The sequence below is a fragment of the Teleopsis dalmanni genome, chromosome X, assembly GCF_002237135.1.
Source record: "Teleopsis dalmanni isolate 2A chromosome X, ASM223713v2, whole genome shotgun sequence".
Taxonomy (NCBI): Eukaryota; Metazoa; Arthropoda; class Insecta; order Diptera; family Diopsidae; genus Teleopsis; species Teleopsis dalmanni.
The window spans coordinates 7,576,147-7,582,596 of NC_051848.1; positions in this window are offsets into that span (position 1 = coordinate 7,576,147).

The following is a 6,450-nucleotide window of genomic DNA, read 5'->3' on the forward strand; positions in this document are numbered from 1 at the left end:
ACATTTTTGAACACATCTATGTCACATCCACAGTTATGCTAAATGATGTTTTATCCCCTCCCGAAACCATAACCATCCGATAACATTTTTTTTCTTAGATTAATAATGACGTCATGTTTTTTTTGGTGGAATAATAAAGTTTCATCACCTTTGTTAAATGTCAACAATTATAAAACTCTTTATCCAATGCTACTATAAACTATAAAAGATACAAGATGCAACCTTGTTTAGACTGTAATAAGTTTTGTTTATTAAACAAAAGTGTTCGATGACCAACTACCTTACTTATTTCATCAAGGTAGGAGATTTCACATAAGAGTCATCATTTGACAGATCTTATAAGTCGTTAGGCATGTGCAACGATGATAAAAGAAATATAACTATCATTCAATGCAACTAAATACTGATTTTGGTTATGGCCACCTACTAAGCTCTCAAATTTCGAAACACCAATTAGCTCGATCATCGATCATTTAAGTTAATTGAAATTAATTAAAATTAATTAATAATAATTTGTTGATAATAATTTAATTTATTTTAAATTAATTAATAATTTAATTTATTTTTCACGTACACTTCAATGTGAATGAAATATGCTTGGATTTCTAACTAATGATTTTTACAATCCATACCATAAAGAAAAAGAAAAAAGTATTATCAATCTTATCAATTTAAATAAAATATGTGTTGCAGACAACTTCTAAATCTAGAATGAATGTTTTACTCTCACTAAATACTAAATCACTGGCATGAGAGTTATAAAAATTCTAGAGGAATACAATGAGCGCATAATAGCTTCATTTGAAAATCTTACTAAATAATAAATTATTATGATGAAAGACTTACCAAATCAGGCCCTGGGGAAATGTGAAGAAGCCAATAGAGTTCTACTTGACACTGCCACAGTCTGATTATTAAATCACATGTAAACAACAGATCATTTCAGTGAATATTGCAGACTTCGATAACTCCTACCTGCCTGTTCTGTGATATACCAAAAATAATAACATAATAATAAAATAATATCAAAACAATAATAAAACAATAATAAAATAATAATAAAATAATAATAAAACAATAATAAAATAATAATAAAATAATAATAAAACAATAATAAAATAATAATAAAATAGTAATATAATAATAATAAAACAATAATAAAATAATAATAAAATAATAATAAAACAATAATAAAATAATAATAAAATAATAATAAAACAATAATAAAATAATAATAAAACAATAATAAAATAATAATATAATAAAACAATAATAAAATAATAATAAAATAATAATAAAACAATAATAAAATAATAATAAAATAATAATAAAACAATAATAAAATAATAATAAAATAATAATAAAATAATAATAAATTAATAATAAAAAAATAATAAATTAATAATTATTTTCGTATTTTGTTAAGTTTGCTAAATCGAATAATTTATTTCAACTAATATACATATACGAGTACTTATATGTTAAAACGATTGTGGGTAAAATTTTCATAGCCTGTAGGTAAATTCTTTTCAATTCCTAAAGATACTAAGAATCTTATACTATTGCACTCACTCAACTCACATAGAGATTATACAGTATATAACACTTTTGACAAAATTTAAATTGTTTTTGTTGTTACTAACAATACAAATATTTATCTCAAAGGTTAAAAACACAAATTGCTTATCCGAAATAATTTGCTAAAATTTATATGGACAAATACTTTTAATTTTCTCACTCCACTTTAGGTTTAGTTTGGAATTTCAAACTTAACATATGCGAGCAGATAAAATGGTAGATGTTAACAAGCATGGAAAACATAATAACCCAGCTCATGACAATTCAAGAGATTAACACCTGAGCATCTTTTGTCTATGTCATTGCTCATTTAGTTTATACGATGCTTTCTGAACTAGGAAAACAATGACATCGCAATGGAGCAGTGCAATGCAATGTTATAAGAGGGCTACCTATGAGGCAGCAGCTGGGAACGCTATCCAGTTGAAATAAGGACATTTAAGTAACTATAGAATAAGTATCTTAATCCCTCTGCAGCTTAATCTTATAAGTGTAAAAATAAACTAAATAAATGTAAATACGGATGATAATAATAACTAATTGAACAAAATAAATAACGTAGACATCTTAACTTTAATTAGGATTAAATTCGAATTCGAATTTTTCTCCTCATGAGAAGCTCATGCTTAAATAAAGGAGCAAAACGAACTAGCACTTGCCAAAATAATTCATCAAAATCTTTTGTGAAGGTGGTAAGATCTTATTTCGTCAAGTTATCGAAGAACCCTTAAGTTGAAGCACCCCAAACTCTTCACTTGCTGTGAAGGGATAACAATAAACAACCGACAACTTTGACTCGAATACGAAAACAAACAAAAATATATATGAACACATAAAAAGGTAAACATTATTTCTGATGGCTGTAAGGATAACAGCACACACAGGCGAGCGAATAAGTTAGAAGGACATAAGGACATACACATCTAGCACGCATATGTGCTGTGTTATGACTTGCAAGGTGTCTACACAATTGCATGGTCCATTTACACTTAATTGTGGCCTTGAGAGCAAAAAACTTATGCCTGTAATTAAAATTCATATTTTGTGCTGAAATATGAACGCCATATTTCAAGCACGACTTCCTTTAAGAGTTAATGAGGCGTAGTGTTTGTTTCGTGCCAGTCCTAAACGTGTGGACCCAAATGAGGAATGCCTGACGTCTGACATCTGAAACAAATGCATTTTTTATTAAATTGAAATACTCGTATTAAAGTCATTCCAGCACAAAAATGTGACTGATTTGAATTAGTACTGACAAATGCGTTAAAAAATAATTTTAAAGATACATTTTTATTGCATTCACTTTGTGAAAAAGAATATATTCAGTCATGTCTCGTTCACGTGTTAGATATAAATAAGCTTAGATTTTATTTAGCGGTTATGAATTTGTCAATCAATGTCACAAATCTGTCGCATAAGAAAATATTGTCTATATCGAGAAATCCATTTTCCTTCTTGACCTTGACACCTACCTCTAGGTTAACAAAAAAAATAATTGCAATGACAAAATTACTAACAAATTGAATAAAATCTTAAAAAAATTATTATAAATTTTTATTTATTTTATTTTTAAAGTATTTTTTAACTTTAATTGCTTGTATTCACTTTTCAAAAATTTTATAAAATTCATTCATTTTAAAAGAAATTTAAAACTTATATTTTAATTCCTTATATTTATTTATTTAAAAAGAAAATACAATTTTAAAGTAATTTTAAAATTACTTTAAATTTATAATATATTTAAAATATATTATTATAATTTTTCTTTTAATAGTTACAATTTTTTATAATAAATATTTTTAAAGAAATAATTTTCCGTTGAAACAAATAAAAAATTAACATAAATAAAAATAAATTATATATCCTTTCATTTATATTGAATAATTTGTTTATCACATAATATAATACAATATAAACTTTTCAAAAACAATGTAAAAAAATTAAATAATATTTTTATAAATTAAATTATAATAAATTAATTTCATGTAAATATTTTACTTATTGCATAACACGAAATTTTTTAAATTTTTATTTTAAATAATGATAATAGTTTTTCGCTTGAATTTGTATATAAAATTCATTACTTAATCATATATAAGTACAAAAAAACGAAAAATACTCACTTTTTATTGATATAATGTATAATAATTTTCAAAATTCGGTGGAAGTGTAAATATAAAAAACCCTTAGAAATAATTTATTAAAAATATAAAACTTAAAAACTATTTTTAAAGTGAAGTAAAAAAAACTATTATATTATAGATCATATTCTTTGTTTCTGTATAATGTTATAATTTTTTGATTTTATAATTTCTAATTATAATTTATTTATTTTTTTGGATTTATTTATGCATTAGTGCATTTCATTATTTTTTACATTAAGAAAATATTTCTTTTTATATAATATTGAATTGTCACAAACATATATTTATTATAATTATTATTGTATTTATTTATATATTATAATTTATTTTTTTAAATATTATATAAATAATCAATTTTTAATACGACCAATTCTATAAATTAGATTTTTAATTTTGATCGGGCTTAGGTCGTTTATTAAACACAAAAAAATTACATAAAAAAAAATAACACTTATTAATTTGTGTTAAAAATTTTTTATTCTATCTTTAAAAAATATATATGATATAGATATAAATCTGTTTTAAGATATTTTTTAAATTAAAATTTATTTTAACATCAATATAACAATAATGACTATTTTTTACTTTAATACTGCGGTTTTTAGCAGAGAAGTTTCGAAAAGTAGTGAACTACAACAACAGTAATTTTTTATAGTCAGTCAATAATTTAATTAGTTAAAATAATATAAAAAGAATTTTTGTTGTTGTAGTTCACTACTTTACAAAAACTCGATAGTTTTGAAATATATAATAAACAATTTTACCACAAATTCATAAGTGTAATTTTTTGATTACTTTTTGTGTAAAATAAATGTTATATTATTTATATATTAATTATTTTTATATTATCATTATAATTTTTAATTTTTTGTTTCTTACTTAAGGAAAAACATATTTTTTTAAAATAAAATTGTATTGATTTTTTATTTAATTTTTTTTTCTATTTAATATGTTTAAGTTTAATTTTAATATAATATACAAACAAATTTATTTTTGATTTTTATATTAAATTGTTATAAAAAAAATTTTCTCACAAATTAATTAGTGTATTTGTCCATTACTTTTTTGTGTAAAATAAATAATTCTTTATTTCTTATTTAGGAAAAACATATTTTTAAAAAAAAAAATTGTTTTGATTTTTAAATTAATTTTTTTTTCTATTTAATATGTTTAAGTTTAATTTTAATATAATATACAAACAAATTTATTTCTGATTGCTTTTCTGATAAATTATAGTATATAATATTTAACTTATAGGAAATTTAAGGAGAAACATATGTTTTAAAAATATATTCAAAAATTTTTTGAATATATTTATGTAAATATTCCTTTTGATTTTGTATTAATTTATAGTTTATTATATTTTTTATTTATTTGTGGCAATATTATTAATTCAGTATAAATTAACTATAATAAATTCACTATAACAAATTCACTGAAGTTATAAATTCGTTTCATTTGATTTAAATGTGTTTTTGTAATAGGAAAATTTAATTTAATTTTTAATTAATTTCATTTTTTTTTAATTTTGCTTTTTTAGTTTAACTATTTTCTTTTTATTTTTGCCAATATAACTTTGTTAAAAAATTTTTATTTAAACTTAGAAATATGTATGAAATATATATGTTATATATAAAAATGTAAGACAACAAAGTTGTACCACATCGAATATATGCATAAACGTAAACTGATGACAAAGTTTTCCCTTCCGAAGGAGAAATGTTGTAATTCCACAATAGATCCACAATCCACCAATCAGAGGAAGCTGTTGTTATCAACATGAATATAAATTTCTCGGCTTCAATGAAAATAAATTGTGGATCTTATTCAGCGAGCCTGAAGAAATAATAACTAATTGTTGCTGTTGTCACAATTGTGGAACGCAACAGCACATGGGTAAGCGTTTTGCAGTGATGGTGACAAAAGTCGGTGGTGACTTGATAGTGCTTATCGTCAACTCGATGCGAATGGTAGCAACGCTTGGGAAGATGTACTGTTCGATACAAATATTTCTCAAACGAATTTTTCGTATTACGATGCGTCCTTTGGAAAAATGAAAGGATGCGTTGTAAGAGGTGAAAACTTGTGAGGTGAAATTTATATTATATTTCTATTTAAAATGCATTTAAAAATAAATGCACTTTAAGTCGCTTCAAGGTGGAGCTTAAAATTGTAGGTGGTATGGCTAAAAATATATTAGAAATTTTTTGTTATAAATATTTTATAAAAGTTTCTTTTGTGATAAACTATTTTTAATTAAAAAAAAAAAATATATGCATTTAATTGAAATACATTCGTATTAAAATTTTGTATTTTAATATAAAAAAATTAAATTTCATATTTAATCAATTTTATTGGAAATTGTTTTAGAAAAAATTATTATTTATTTTATTGTAGTACTTAATCTCACAATATGAAGTCATATATGCTATAAGTCCTATAGGTATATGCTCATTAAAAATAAGAGGTAGCTGCAAAGATTTTTAAAGATTAAATTAAAAGATTATTTTTTTAGTACAAAATTTAAATACAATCATCGAGTATTTTTAAGCAGATAATAAAAGGCAGTTGTTTACTTAGAAATATAAAAAATTTTTTATACAAAAAAATTTAAATAAAATAATATTTTAAAAATAAATTCACATTATATAAAAATTATCTGTCACACGGTTTTAAAACTAAGAGAAAATACCAGATGTTAGGAAAAAATTTGTTTACCTTAAAAAGT